Below are 16,673 nucleotides of genomic sequence, written 5' to 3'. Positions count from 1 at the left end.
ACAACCATGATAGCCAGCCACCATACAATCAATCTTAGGATGGTACCCTCTGTTAAAGGAATCGAACTCACTGTTCCCAGTACATGGAAAGAACCTCTTCAATGTCTCTATAACCTTCAAGGCGAAGTTGATTCGCTCCGGCGATCGTTGGAACAATGTCCGATCAAGAGCAACCGAGGCGCAGACGGTCGAAGCGACACAGAAGTCACGTGGTCCAACACCCAGCAAACTCGCGGTAGAAAGGCAACTCCCAAAGACGCGATCCAGACGTGCACCTGCACCGTTCAATCAGCGGACCGCAGTGCAATCTTCAGACGCCGCTTTATTGCACAGCTGTCCCCGGCAAACCACCGGAGGATAAGCCCAGCCGACGCGACCAAAACCTTTTCCAAGGAAGGTAGCGCGTGGGGCGAAATGGTGGACGGCCCTCACTCGAGCCAGATCTTCTAGGCAAGGATTCTCCGGAATCTCAATGCCGATACCTGTCTACGCAGGCTTCACCATACTCCGGCGATATCACCTATCGCTCGAACTTCCTTTCAAGGACCCAAAGTCCACTCGCAACGTTCGCTCAACCACGCTCCGGACAGAGCTTCAAGGCAAGTCTTTCACTGTCCTTTCGTCTTCTTCCTCTTCCACCCTTTTTCTTCCGGGTCACGATCCGATTACCTGTCTCATTTTTACCATGAGCGCTTTTAACCTCTTAGCCACAATAACCATTTCCCTTAAACAACAATACCCATAATACTTAGAACCCACAATAATAATAATAACAATAATAATAATAACTAGCCGAAACCCGTGGAACATCCACGGAAGGGAGGATGTGGTGTATGGATAGAGTGTACCATTATGGATGGCATAGGGGATTTGCTTGTCCGAGTAAGAGTTAGGAAGAAAGATGAGAATGAAGAGTGCGTATATGAACAACGTATTTATTGCAATCTACTTAAATGACAACGCTACGATATACTTTTGAAAAATGAATGGATTCGTAATAGGAATTGGCATAGCACCACTCTGGCCATTTTTTATGAGACGATATGGTGTGGGTTGGATTTGTGTGAACAAAATCAAGAAAAAGGCGACACTTTGTAGAATCCAACTTACACTGTGTATAAAGTGTCACCTCCTGACTTTGTATTTTATATTGTTAGAGACAAAACAAACACAAAATAACATAGCCACATACCAAAAACGTGTATTTTCAATTTTCACTTGTGCAAAAATGCTACTCACAATTACATCGCCTGTGCGTCGGCCTGTGATTGAGCCAGAGAGTTGGCCTGTGAGTCAACTTCCTTTCCAATGTCTGCAAGAGTTGAAATACTGATTGTGCATGTGTAAAATTATATGAAAGAAGAACATGCATATCAATAGACGATGCCATTGAAAAGGAGCGCAGCTGTCAATAGAAAAGGATGTCTGACATCAATTTGACATTATTGCACAGGAAATGACAAACAAAGAAACAGTTCATTTCCATCGGGTAATATTACGATGAGAGATCAGCCGATACCTTTATTATGTCCATCAGCATCCATGGCACTTAGGAAAAAAAAAAACGTGGCATCAACCAGCCGCAGCCAACTATCACGTACCGTCTCGAAGTCAATGCCATCCTTTTATCTCTTCGTATACACCTTACTGATTTCTACCTTATCGTGAACAGGGTAAAGCCTACTTTGATAATCATGAACGGTGGCAGATGCAGGAGCGAAACGTCGGCATAGGCCTCGGCCCTACCTATCCAGTTGTTGTTTCCGTTGTGTAAGGGGGGAAAAAAACAAACATTTTGGCCTCAGACCTTTGAGAGTACGTCGTTCCGTGAACTTTTTGAACGGGCCTCGTATGCCATGCTTCGTCAACGTAAATGATTTGAAGGATTACCTTAAGCACCGTGAATAGAGCAGATACTGATAGGCTGCTGATCGGTTTCACTTCGTTGTTATCACAGTATATGGAAGAAATTATGGTAAACCCACCTGATGAGGTTAGCGTACACCGCCATCGATGACACTGGCACAAATGGCGGAATAGATGGATTCTTCTTCATCGCATTGCATCGCATTCTCTTCCTGTGAAACTGTTTCATAGAACTGTGTCGTTTATGTACATTTTTATTTTATTACATTCACGTAGTTTCACATTCTTGACTTCGTGGAGCTTCAATGTGGTTCAAAAAAATAAAATAAAGATGGATTCTTCTTCATCGCATCGCATTCTCTTCCTGTGAAACTGTTTCTCCATTTAACGTTTCCAAAATCAAAACTTCAAAAACTTCTTCACTTCGATTCGAAAAAACTTCAAACTTCAAAAAACGTTTCCAAAGCGTCACTCCATTTAACTTTATTAAAATGACGATAAAGACCATTTGGTTCACACCACCCATCACACCACTCGACTGTCCAATCAGCGGACGGCTCGCATCGCCTTCGCCCAGCAGACGCCAATACGATGGTGTCGTAAGATGGCGTCGTATCGGCCGTTAATCGGATACTTTTTGGTCCCAAAGTCGGCGAATTCAGATTTTTCGAGTATGGCTGTACGTGATAAACAAAGGGCGCGGTTCGTAGATGGAAAATGCATTATTGCTGTGGGCATCGGGTCACTGGGTGCGCCGTAAAAGGGATAACAAAGTCGAGTCCTTACGGTATTATTATATAGATAAGTGCCGAATCCGTAACTATGTGTAAGTGTATGTGTTTGTGTATGTATGTATGTGTTTGTGTATGTGTGTGTGTGTATGTATGTATAAGTGTATGTGTTTGTGGATGTGTGTGTTTGTGTAGGTACGTGTGTGTTTGTGTATGTACGTGTATGTGTGTAAACGCTGATGTTGAATTTCACGATTTAAATGCGTGAAGGTGATCACAAATCCTAACCCTTAATCATGCCCTTTAAACTTCACCGTTGCCTCATCGTTAATATCGTTCGTCGATGATAATTTCTGCAAAACTATATTATGCACAACTATAATCAAATTGATCGATAAACGGTGGGGGTTTCGTGTGCAGCCTGTTGCTGCTGGTTGTATCATTTTCTGGACATGCGCTTGCACTCTGATGCAGTTGCCCCCATTACCAGTCACCTGGTACTCATTTTGCCGACCTCTGAAGGATGAACAGGCTGAGTCAACCCACCTGGGGTTAATTCAACGGTGCCACATGGGCTCAAATTGAAGACCCCAAAGATCTCAAGCCGACCATCTCAACTGTTAACCCAATGCCAGGTTTTTTTTATCAATAAATGCTATAAACACAAGAAATTCGAATACCAACAAAACAGTTTAGTAACGTATAAAGCTGTGATGTTACAGAAGCAATGTTACAACCTGTTTCTTTATTGTTGGACGGTGCAGATCGCGCGCACTGAGTGGGACATTCGTAACGGAACGCGTGGGCGTCATGACGTCAGAGAGAACGCCCACGCTCATCTCCAAGACTCTGCACTGTGTAAAGCCCTTTATACTGTATAAAGATCCGGCTACTAGAATGTTTTAAGTGATTCTTCACCATTGGGAGACAGGGCCAGAAACGATACACAGCAGGATATCTCAAAACGTTATGGACGCATTTGGACGAACCTTGGTGGACAGGTTGGGTGTGTGACAAAGAAGAATCAATTCAATTTTGGTGGAGATCCGGATCCTGATCCGGCTCGTAGAATTTTTAAAGTGATTCTTCATCATTGGGAGAGAGGTCGGGGCCAAAAACGATAATGTCTCAAAAAGTTATGGACGGATGATTTTGATTAAATGTGATTCTGTATTGTGATTTTCTGGTCTACTCTCGGATACAAAACGTAAAGTGTTCACCTGGCGGAGGTATGCTCTCTACTGAGTGCCGTTCTAGTTTTTTCTGTGCTGCACCTCATTTTAATTGTATAATAAATGTTTATGTGAGAAGCAATCGAGCTTCATTTTACAGGGAATGCCAGATTATTCCATCACAACCGAGCCCATAAACCGACTTTAGGGTTGAGAACAGCTATTTTCTTTGAGTCAGTGCTTGAAAATAAGCCGAATGAGAAGTTCTGGTTATCGCCTGAGGGTGTGTTTGATCCGACACTAAATTGAAAGTTAAATAAGCTATTTCATTTATTATATCGTTTATTTCTTTTATTGTAAATACATTTTCTGTCCCTGTTTTTTTTTTTTTTTTTGTATACTGAATCGAGGCTCGTGAAAGAGCTAACATTTACTTCACAAACAAATCAACCAGACAAACAAAATATATAAAAAGCGGGAGCGGAAAACAAGATGGGGAGAGAAGGTGAAGCACACAAACACAACATTTCAGAGCAGGGAGATGTGTGGAAGGGAGAGGGCTTGGGGGGAGGAGGCATGGGAAGGGGGGGGGGTGGAGGGAGAAGTATAAAACACAAGGACACCAATGACTTCCAGGACAGAAGTTGGTATTTCAAAAAAGTGCAATTGGGGTGAAATTAGCGGGGGTAGAAAAGATCAAGGTTTTGGATGGGGGAAGATAAGAGATGGTGGTGAACAGCTGTTTTAAAGACCTGGAGGGTGGAGTGGGATTGAAGAGAGTGAGGGAGTTTGTTCCAGAGGCGGGAGAAAAGAGGAATGAAGGAGTGAAGGTGAGCAGAGAGTCTTGATTTTGGCAGTTTGACCATAAGAGGGTTGCAGGCAGATCTTGTGCGACCTGTAGGAATATTTGCGGGACAGAGCCCAGAGAGAGCTGGGGGGGGGGGGGGCAAGGCCAGAGAGGAGTCGGTAGAAGATGGAAAGACCACCAACCTGCCTGCGGTGAGTGAGTGAGAGGCCCTTGGAGCTAGCTTCATCGCGGGAGATTCCAATGATTCTGAAAGATCTGAAAGATTTGTTGAGTCCAAATGCCATGAAAGACCCTGAACCCGTGTGTCATGTAGATCAACCCAAATTTCTCAACATGGTAAATGTTATGATGTTTATACAGTCGTTATAATTGCCCTCATTCTGTATACCGTTATGTTTAAGTAGGAAATGTATAGGAATTCATTTCCTTCTCTTCCTCCCATGAAGGGTGTGGGGGGGGGGGGGGGGTGAGGAGGGGGGGAGGAGGGAGGGATTTCTTTATAGAAGGGTCTTGGCTCATGGAGGAGCTGAACAACAATGGGCAGCATGTTCGCAAACTACCAAGGGGACAACTATTCGCGATGCTTCTTCGCGGTGGTTTTACCCTCCAACGCAAGACAGGGAAGAAGAGAGGAATCTTCCCCATTCTTCCCTGCTGCCCGGATTTGTCAGGTTAGAGTGCCGATCCCGGAGTATAATGGGGGTCAGAGGGCCCATGGGCCGGCCCATTCCCTCCTTTTTGTATCCTTAGTCGAGGTTTGTATAAGAGCTAACACATAGAACATATAATAAAGGGTGCGGGAGACAAGCGGGGGTGACAGAGAAAAGCACAACAACTGCAGAGAACAGGTAAATCAGGAGATCTCTGGAAGGGTGAGGGCTGGGGAGGGATACACAGCATAAACAACATGGACACTACAGGTGTGTGTGTGTGTGTATGTTTGTGTGTGTGCGTATATGTATGTATGTGTGTGTGTGTGTCTGTGTGTATAAGATTATTTCCCGTAAGCTACAGAAAAACATTGATCCTCCAATTTCAAGATCAAGGTGTCTGGGAATTATTTTTTTCTATCAAAAAAGTTAATCAAATGCCCTCATGTGGTCTGCGTTCACCCCATGTGGCATTTTTTCATTTTCAAATATCTCGCCGTCGATTGCACTCTAAGGTATAATAATAATTTATTTAATTGCATTAAGGAGGTACGTAGCGCCACATCGCGGAAGACGCACCAGCCATGAGATGCAGGATTGTCCGAGAAAATCGCAAGATGGCAGCACCTCTGCACTCGCAAAGGTTAAGGCCGGAAAATGATCCACACAAACGATGTGGGCGCCAAGCAATGCTCCCTCGAATCTGGGAGGAACACAAGACACTTCAGACACAGTAGAATCATGCACTGTGGATTCTTCCTCTCTCTCCTAGCCAGCTACTCTTTCCTCTTCCCATTCCTCCGCTTCCCGACTACCTTACACCTGGGCATTATATTTCGTTTGATGAGGAAACAGTGGGTGAGAGTGGTATTAGTGAAACGTGCTGAGTTGCTGAATGTGGGGGAGGGCCAAGGAAGGATTGGTGGGGGAAGGAGGAAGGATGAACAGCGGAGAGAGGATGGGGTGTGTGAGCGGTTGTCTTCTTCCCACGAAAAGATTCTGTTTTTAGATCCTCCAACACTGTAAAAACTGAAGGAGTAAATTACTGTTGTGGTAATTTGTGGAGCTTTCACAGATGTCCACAGAGGGTAAATTATTCAGTTCACAAGACTTGTTTATGTTTATATAAGGACTCAATTTGATGATGGATTAGCGCAGGGATTATCATTTTACTAATATTTTTGAAGATGAGACATCTCGGGGTTAACATTGCTTGGTAAAGTTAGGGTTAGCCCCTCAATAAATGTATTAGAGTAAGCGTGAGGAGATGTAGTTGTGATATTCGATATGGGTTGGTATATGTATTAATAGATACAGTGCATTCAGAAAGTATTCAGACCCATTCACTTTTTTCACATTTTCTTATGTTGCAGCCTTATGCTGAAATCGTTTAAATTCATTTTTTCCCTCATCAATCTACACTCAATACTCCATAATGACAAAGAGAAAACAGGATTTTAGAAAGTTTTGCAAATTCATTAAAAAGAAAAAACTGAAATATCACATTGACATAAGTATTCAGACCGTCAACTCAGTACTTAGTTGAAGCACCTTTGGCAGCGATTACATCCTCGAGTCTTCTTGGGTATGACGTGACAAGCTTTGCACACCTGGATTTGGGGATTTTCTGCCATTCTTCTCTGCAGATCCTCTCAAGCTCTGTCAGGTTGGATGGGGACCGTTGGTGGACAGCCATTTTCAGGTCTCTCCAGAGATGTTCGATTGGGTTCAAGTCAGGGCTCTGGCTGGGCCACTCAAGGACCTTCACAGAGTTGTCACTAAGCCTCTCCTGCGTTGTCTTGGCTGTGTGCTTATGGTCATTGTCCTGTTGGAAGGTGAACCTTTGGCCCAGTCTGAGGTCCTGAGCGCTCTGTTTCAGATTTTCATTGAGTAGATCTCTGTACTTTGCTTCGTTCATTGCTCCCTCAACCCTGACCAGTCCCCCAGTACCTGCTGCTGAAAATCACCCCCACGGCATGATGCTGCCACCACCATGCTTCACCGTTGGGATGGCATTGGGCAGGTGATGAGCGGTGCCTGGTTTCCTCCAGACATGACGCTTAGAATTGAGGCCAAACAGTTAAATCTTGGTTTCATCAGACCACAGAATCTTGTTTCTCACAGTCTGAGAGTCCTTTAGGTGCTTTTTTGCAAACTCCAATCGGGCTTTCATGTGTCTTTCACTGAGGAGAGGCTTCTGTCTGGCCACTCTGCCATAAATCCCAGATCGGTGGAGTGTTGCAGTGATGGTTGTCCTTCTGGAATTTTCTCCCATCTCCACACAGGATATCTGGCGCTCAGCCAGAGCGACCATCGGGTTCTTGGTCACCTCTATTACCAAGGCACTTCTCCCCCGATTGCTCAGTTTGGCCGGGCGGCCAGCTCTAGGAAGAGCCCTGGGCCGGTATTCATAAAGCTACTTAAGTCAAAGTAGGTCCACTAAGCACCATCTTAACTTAAGCGGACAGAATATCTTGTCCCTTCCATGATCCGCCATCTTGCTCACGTGATCTTGCTTTGGTCTGGCGCGACCAATAAATTATTTTCACCTGGTGATTAAAATCAATATATATATATTGTCGCGCGACTCCCGGTTAACACCAGAAGCCGCGGAAGACCGGAACGGCTTTAATTGAGGCGATAACCAAACATGGATTGTGCTATAATAAGTGCGGGAGGAAGAAGGAAAATGGAGACTGGGGCAAAAGTTTACCTTCAGCGCACCGACGTAGCTCCGGTCCTGCAAGGAAATTAATTCAAGCGGGCACAGGTTTAACAGGGGATGTAAAATAATACAAGGGTTTATTAAAGAAAAAGGCAAGGACAGGAAAAGCATGCGCCGGTAATGAATATCCTAATCGGGACGTCTCCACACGACAGATCTCAAACACAGACGAGGGAAAGGAATACCAAAAGAAATGTCTCGTCATGCAATTGTGAACGCGCAACTCGGTCTTATCTGTCCGTCGTCTTCAATCTCCGTTGCCCACACGTGGCTCCTTTCGTCAAGTGGCACGCCTCGCTCCAAGCTCCAAAGCACCGAGCACCAAGCACCGAGCACCACAAGGCCGACCCTCGCACACGGTCGACAAGCCAACTCAAACCGTGAACTGCGAGCCGAGCTGGTCAACTGCTCGCAACTGCCAGGGCCGGGATCTCTGTCCGAACCGCTTGCGAACTGCTCTGGCTGGGAAAACCTCCGCGCTCCTCAACTCGGGCAACTCTCTCACTCACTGCCAAGTCTCTCTCCGTCCTTCCAACTCGCTTATTTTTCCAGACCAACTCGACCAACTCTCGTGCTCTCCCTCTCGAACCAACTCAACTCTCTCGAACCAACTCCTCGAACCAACTCTCCCCAGCACTCACAATGGCGTTCGGCGCTCGCTAATATCTCCTGGCTGGTGACGTCAGCCTTGGCGCACTGGCAACCAATCAGTCCCTTCCACCGAACCTCCCAGCTTCGCTCAGGCCCACGCCCACCGCGCCGCCCAACCTCGCTCCCTACTCCGTGGTCATAGCGCGTCCTGTTCGAGGTGGATAGGCCCGCCGGAGGTGGAGGTGGTGGCGGCCATTATCGGCGGTGTCCCGTCCTGGTTTGCTTTTGCCGGTTCTTTTCCAGAGTCTCTTCAGGGAAGGGAATTACTTATTTAGTGTTGCGCTAAGGATCTGTCGGAATGTCTATGTTGGTCTGCAGTGCCAACAGGGACAAGGTTTGGCTAACCAGGTGAGACACACAGGGGCACTACTCGTTAATCCCTTACTCTACTTAACACACGAACCTCCTGGTATGTTCACAAGTATACTCCTTACCTGACAAAATGCCTACACATGAACTTATTACAAGGTCAGATTCCTTACCGCAACAGACGAAGCACGTTACCTATTCAGATCTATCTGCTCTACATATAACTACCCCACCAGACATAACAATATATAAATGAATTCATTTATTCATTTATTGTTCATTGTTCACTTTTTCATAAAAGCATCTTGCTCACGTGATCTTGCTTTGGTCTGGCGCAACCGATAAATTATTTTCACCTGTTGATTAAAATTATTTTCACCTGGTGATTAAAATCAATAAATTACAATACACTACTGTACAGAGCGGATTTTGAATTTGAAACCGCTCATCATTTATGCCAGCTACACCGACTTTCTTTTTCCACCAGCTACACTGGCTTCAGTTTTTCCGCCAGCTACACCGACTTCATTTAAGCCAGGTACACCCATTTCAGTACGTACCTGCCAGTCGGACCTACGTACCTGGTCCAGTCGACTGGAAGTCAAGACGATATAGCCTACAGTAGGTAAGTCCTGCATTCTATCCCAATTTATCCATTCAATAAAATTAATTTGAATTTTAATTCTAAGCCCAAGATCAAACAACCTAGCCGAGCTAGGCCTCGGCCTACAGATGTTTGTGAGGGCTGCGTACTCGATCGACTGACTATTGTCATCGAAGCTCTCAGTCTACGCAATGCGTATTCATATTCGAGAGCTTCGTAAGCGAACCTCTATGCCAATTGCATGTATATGTAAATCCATTCAAATTTTCATTTCAAATTTCACCAATTTCTTTTTCAAATTTCCCAAAAAAAAAAATTCAAATTTTTCCCCATTCCCTTGGGAACAAAATTTCATGTTGTCATTTGAAATGTCCCTTCCATGATCCGCCATCTTGGCCCTTCCATGATCCGCCATCTTGCTCACGTGATCTTGCTTTGGTCTGGCGCGACCGATAAATTATTTTCACCTGGTGATTAAAATCAAAAAATATACATATAAATGAATTCATTTATTCATTTATTATTCATCGTTCGCTTTTTACTCCCGCCAGGGAGTAATGCATTCGATCGTGTCTGTGTGTGTGTGTGTGTGTGTGTGTGTGTGTGTGTGTGTGTGTTCGTGTGTTTGTGTACAAGATATCTGGAAAAGTTTTGAACGGATTTGGATGAAAGTTGGTGGGATGATTGCACGTGGGATAAGGAAGAAATGTTTAGTTTTTGGTGAAGCTCGGGATATTATTCCGGATCCAGGAATTTTTTGAAGGATTGTTTGCCATTGGAAGATAGGGCTCATTTTTTTAAACATTATCTTCTATATGTTCTATATTTAACTTTGTGATATGAAAATAGTTTTCATATTTGTTGTAAATGTAGTTTAAACTCGTGGTTATGCGTTAGAGCGGTGTATTTTGTCAGCAGCGTCGTCTTCAAGGTTCTTTTTTTTTCTAATAAAGACATATTCTGTCATTTTAAAACCACCAGAGTGTGTATTCGGTTTCCCCGTTTCATAAAATGTCTCGTTTGACACGTATAATGCTTTAAAAGGTTGTTTTTTTTTTGTTTTGTTTTTTACCTCAGAAGAGATATCAACATTACCTCAGCGAATGTCAATCGCGGTGCCAGTATTTTATTTTTTTATTTTTTTTGTATACAAGATCGAGGCTCGTGAAAGAGCGAACATTAATCACACAGAAAGACAAACCGACACATAAAACATATAACATCGGGAGCGGTAGACAAGATGGGGAGAGAGGGGGATGGACACAAACACAACATTTCAGAGCAGGGACCGAGAGACATGGAGACATTGAGAGATCTGTGGGAGGGAGAGGGCTTTGGGGGGGAGGCATGGGAAGGGGGGGTGGGAGTGGTATAAAACATATGGACACTGCCAGGACTTTCAGGAAAGAAGTTGGAATTTCAAACAAGGTGGATCTGGGGTGAATTAGTGGGGGTAGAAAAGATCAAGGTTTAGGATGGGGGAAGATAAGAGATGGTGGTGAACAGCTGTTTTAAAGACCTGGAGGGAGGAGTGGGATTGAAGGGAGTGAGGGAGTTTGTTCCAGAGGTGGGAAAAAAATGGAATGAAAGAGTGAAGGTGAGCAGAGAGCCGAGATTTCGGCAGTTTAACCATCAGAAGGTTGCTGGCAGATCTTGTGCGACCTGTAGGAATATTTGGGGGACAAAGCACAGAGAGAGCTGGGGGAGCAAGGCCGGAGAGGAGTCGGTAGAAGACAGAAAGACCACCTACCTGCCTGCGGTGAGTGAGTGAAAGGCCCTCAGAGTTAGCTTAATCGCGGGAGATTCCAATGATTCTGAAAGCTTTGGTTTCAACAGCGTGAAGCCGAGCTCGGTGTGAGGCAGGAGCACCGGCCCATAGTGGAGCGGCCCATTTTGGAGCCCATAGTATTCCATTGAGCTGCGGATGAAAGCCTTGTATGTGGTGAGGAGCTCAGGTGTGCCAAGGAAGGACTTCGCACGACGGAGGATGCCCAGTCGGTGACTGGCTTTGCAGGCCAGCTTGGAAATGTGGTTTTCCCAGGAAAGATCATGGCAGACAGTGAGACCCAAAAGCTTGAGCGACAGAACTTCTTGGAGAGGATTGTTGAGAAAGTAGATGGGAGGGTTGTCCGGAGAGACATCGTAAGAGTGTGAGATTTGTCAGGATTGAAAGACATGTTCCATTTGTTTGACCAGTCTGTTATTTTGTTGAATTTGATGAACTTATAAAGACTTAGGTGAGTTATAAGTGGGACAAGCATGCGCACGGAATCTTCCCAGAAGAATGAGTGGTCGCATTAGCTTGTACGACTTAAAATGAGCGAGTTTTGTTTTCACGTTTGGGCCAGTTTTACATGTTGTATCCCGAAGAAATGAAACGCACGTTTTCCTGGCTTACAATTTTATTTCAAGTCACACATGCCTCAAAATACTCACTTACATTGAATTGAACGCTGAATCCGAAAATGTAAGTGAAATTGCCTTGATTTTTTTTTAACATTATCTTCTATATATTCCAAATATATATTTGTGCAGTGTCTGTCTTGTGTTGTCTTGTCTTGTCTTGTCACTGAACTACTCCCTCAAACTTTTGTGAAATCGTACTATTCCAACTTGACCCACGGCGGGAGTATGCGCCCTACTGAGTGGCGATCTATTTCAAAAAAGCATCTTGCTCACGTGATCTTGCTTTGGTCTGGCGCGACCGATAAATTATTTTCACCTGGTGATTAAAATCAATAAATTACAATACAATACAGTACTGTACAGAACGGATTTTGAATTCGAACCCGCTCATCATTTATGCCAGCTACACCGACCGCTTTTTTACACCAGCTACACCGTCTACAGTTTTCCGCCAGCTACACCGATTTCAGGACGTCCCTGCCAGTCGGACCTACGTACCTGGTCCAGTCGACGAGAAGTCCATACTATATAGCCTACAGCAGGTAAGTCCTGCATTCTATCCCAATCTATCCATTCAATAAAATTAATTTGAATTTTAATTATAAGCCCAAGATCAAACAACCTAGCCTAGCTAGGCCTCGGCCTACAGATGTTTGCGAGGGCTGCGTATTCGATCGACTGACTATTGTCGACGAAGCTCTCACTCCACGCAATGCGTATTCATAATCATATTATATCTCAACCAAGCTTCTGCCGTATCATTTCGCAGGTAAACAATGCACCGCTTCCATTGATGGGGAGAGCTGTGAAATTTCCATCCCCGGCAAATATACAGGATGAAGTTGCAGATTTTTACGATATTGCTAATTTCCCAGACTTGGCCTTGGAACTCTGTCGTTTTTCTGTCGCCAAACCACAGAAAATGAACATAAACGGCAATGAAATGTGACATCGAGCCTTGGAAACCACTTGAGACAATCTTCATAACTTTATGTGGGGCACTCAGCTCAGCAGGGTACTTAAAGAGTGTTTATGAATTTCAAGATAACAACTCCACTCAGCAAAGTGGGGTACTTAGCAGTTAAGTAGTCTTAAATTAAGAAGTTATATGAATACCGGCCCAGGACTGTATGGACTGTATGCACACACTGGACTGCATGGATGGAAATTACACTCTCGTTCTGCGAGGCTGCGTCATCGAGTTTTTTTCATGACGTCGCACGTCACACGTTTCATGACTCCTCCCTTTCAGCTCGAATGTATCTTGCAGATTTCTCAAATTTCATCAGGAGGTGAGGTAACGGGTCTGTACTCGTGACCATAGATATATTACGAGATGCCGCATGGCCTATCAGCGCTTGTTGTCGCGATACGTTGGAAGCGCCGCCATCTTGCGGAGGTACAACCAGCATGTGTGATCATTGGATCCAAGGCAAAAAAATGGACTCCTAGACCGTAGCTCGGTTAATAATGAACGGATCTGTACAATTAATACCTCATTTTAATGCTGAGGAAAATTTCTATTTAATAAGAGCAAAGTTTTTCATCGGAGTAAAGTTGGGGGTACTGTAAAAAGCAGACCGGCCAGAATATTAAGCGGACCATCCAGAATCGCAGACCACCCACACAGCAGGAGCAGACCAGACACTGAATAAACATTCTCTGTGACTCACAGGAAATTAATTAAGATTAGATGTACATAATCATATAACATGATGTTAAATATGGACTAACCAAATAATACTTTTTAAAAAGGCTATCAATTAAGCTCAATCAATTAATCCCTACCTCAGGCCAACTTAACTCAGGCTTATCAACGCCAGGGGGGTTGACTCAGCCTGCCATCCTTCCGAGGTCGGAGGTCGGCTAATTGAGTACCAGTTCACTGGTAATTCCCTGTTTGTCGTTAAAGGCGGCAAAAAGGGTTGGCGTCAGGAAGGGCATCCGGCCGTAAAACATTGCTTCAAAAAGGGGACCGAAAAACAACAACAACCACGTTTCCCGAAAAAGGCCAACCCCCGCTTTGCGGGGTAAAATGGCCTCTAAAGGTGGTTTTTATAATTAATCCCTACCTCAAACAATTGTTGTGTTTAAATGCATGTACATGTATAACACACATAATCCTGTCATCTAAGAAACTCGGCTTGTGCTTGGATGGGAGATGTGTGCATGGAAGGCTGAGTGTTGTTCGCTTGGCGCGGCAGAGACAGACACACACCTGTGTCAAGAGACAGACACAGACTGGCACGGATCGACAGACACATACACAGACTCGCACGGCAGACACAGACACGGACCGGCGCAACAGAGACAGAAGACACAGACAGACCGGCTTGGCAGACAGACACCCACAGGCACGGCAGAGACAGTGTATGTATGCCTGTGTTTATGTGTGTGTATGTATGTGTGTGTATGTGTGTGTGTGTGTGTTCATGTGTGTGTTTATGTGTGTGTCTGTGTGTGTGTATGCATGTGTGTGTATATGTGTGTTTATGTGTGTGTTCATGTGTGTGTGCGTGCATGTGTGTGTTTATGTATATGTCTGTGTGTGTTCATGTGTGTGTGTGTGTGTGTGCATGCGTGTGTGTGTGTGCATGCATGTCTGTGTTCGTTTATGTGTGTGTATATGTGTGTGCCTGTGTGTATGTGTGTGTGTGTGTATATGGCTGTGTTTGTGCGTGTGTGTATGTGTGTGTGTATATGGCTGTGTTTATGCGTGTGTGTGTGTGTTTATGTGTGTGTGTGTTTATGTGTCTGTGTTTTTGTGGGGTAAAATGAGCGTATCTTTCATTAAAACAGCTGTTCACTACCATCTCTTATCTTCCCCCATCCAAAACCTTGATCTTTTCTACCCCCGTTAATACATCCCAAATCCACCTCTTTGAATCTCCGACTTCATTCCGGAAATTCCTAGCAATGTCCATTTGTTATATTCTGTGTACCACTCCCCCCCCACCCTCTCTCCAACAACCTCCAGCCCTCTCCCTTCCATAGATCTCCCGATGTCCCTGCTCTCTACTGTTGTGTTTGTGTGTTTCCCTCTCTCTGCCCCTCTTGTCTCCCGCTCCCTTCATTTTATGTTTTATGTGTCTGTTTGTCTTTTTTTGTGTTTAATGCGTTGGCTCTTACACGAGCCTCGACTTTGCATACAAAAAAAAGAAATAACAAATCTTCATATGATCACCTATCATACGCCACGCGCAGGATCTCAACCTCAATCTTGATAATCCGTGTAAATCATCCAGTTGTTTCACGTTAGACGAGTCCGTCAACGTGTTTAACTTTTAAATTAAACACAATCAGTAATGGTGGTTTCCCGCTCATCAACACGATTACCTGAGTCCATCTTTAACCTTCTTTCTGAAGGCCTCAGTGAGCTCTTTTGATCGAGGCATGGTGACTCCGCACACTTCAACAACAAAGAGCAAACCAAACTAAATGTCTGAGGTTTAAATAAGACAGGTCCAAGATCTCCAAGATCCAAGATCCTCTCTGACGATATTCTAACCATTTGCACCTGAGCTGGTGCACCTTATTCTAATTTTAGGTATTTGAAGTAGTGATAAATGTAGGGGTGTACTTACTTTTTCCACATGCGAAATTTGCATTTCTGTTTATTTAAATTATACAATGGACTACAATATGTAAATGTTTCATGATATTTGTTATATTATATCACCTTTATCTATCAATATTGTTGAAATGAAGATCAAATAGCTGTATGTTGAAATATGTTGAAAAAGTCAAAACTTTACATGGGGTGTACTTACTTTTTCACGTGACTGTATATATATTGTTGCGGATCTCAAATGTCGGCTCTCCCCTTACCAAGAGGGGGTTAAACCCTTGTCTGTTATCTGGCCGACGCGATCCTGGGGTTATAACGTCCTTCCCAGGCAGTGTTAGGGTTTTAGGACTGGGGATTCGCTATTACCTAAGTAATAACGCTGACCGAGAACGAGGGAATAACTCCCGCTCGAACCACGGATTTGATGGTATACGCCGAGCGGTTAGCGACCCGCGATCTGAGCTATTACCAATGCGACAAGACCCAATTATAGCGGTTGCGATCGTGCCACGTTTACCCAATAGAAGAAAAGACTAATGCGATCGGATGAGAGGAAAACCAGGAAGAACAAGTAATTTATTTACAATTTGTACAAGAAGGAGAAGAGGAAACGAAATAAATATACAAGATAGGAAGAGGAAGAAGCAGAACACAGGGCAGCCTTAAACAGTCTTCCGTTCTTAAACAGTTCTTAAATAGAACAGTTAAACAGTTCTTAAGGTTCAGTTCTTGGCCCCCTCCTCTTCATCCTTTACCTGTCCCCGCTCGGTCACTTAATCCGCCGTCATGGTCTCCAATTCCACTGCTTCGCCGATGACATCCAGCTTTTCATCTCCACCAAGTCCGTCTCCACCGACACCCACTCTATCCTGACAAACTGCATCACTGAAATAAAATCCTGGCTTCAAATCAACTTCCTCAAGCTTAACTGTGATAAATCTGAAATAATCATCATTGGCCCAAAAACGCTCACAAAATCCACCCATAACTTTGCCCTCAACATCGACGGTATCCCAGTATCCACCTCCCCTCACATCCGGAATCTTGGCGTCATCTTTGACCAAACCCTTTCCTTCGACAAATACACTAAACAGATCACAAAGTCAGCCTTCTTTCACCTGAAAAACATTGCCCGTCTCCGCTCATCCCTCTCCTCCACGGCTGCAGAAACCCTCATCCACGC

The 16,673-nt window shown here is 44.4% G+C and overlaps 1 protein-coding gene across 2 annotated transcripts in view; it reads left to right on the top strand.

Moving 5' to 3' along the window:
- Window positions 1–16,673, top strand: part of LOC137411911 (uncharacterized) — a 185,783-nt gene that overhangs the window by 81,235 nt on the left and 87,875 nt on the right. The window contains exon 1 of one of the 2 annotated variants that reach the window (XM_078772354.1): window positions 12,353–12,464. The exons of the other annotated variant lie outside the window; for it this stretch is intronic. The gene's annotated coding sequence lies outside the window, so the exon portion shown is untranslated. Of the gene's footprint in view, window positions 1–12,352; window positions 12,465–16,673 lie in introns of those variants that run through there. 2 annotated transcript variants of the gene reach the window in all.

This window comes from Myxine glutinosa, chromosome 2 (genome assembly GCF_964187855.1).
Source record: "Myxine glutinosa chromosome 2, kmMyxGlut1.1, whole genome shotgun sequence".
NCBI lineage: Eukaryota > Metazoa > Chordata > Myxini > Myxiniformes > Myxinidae > Myxine > Myxine glutinosa.
Note: the sequence above shows the minus strand (reverse complement) of the source record. Positions and strands in the feature narration are given on the sequence as shown.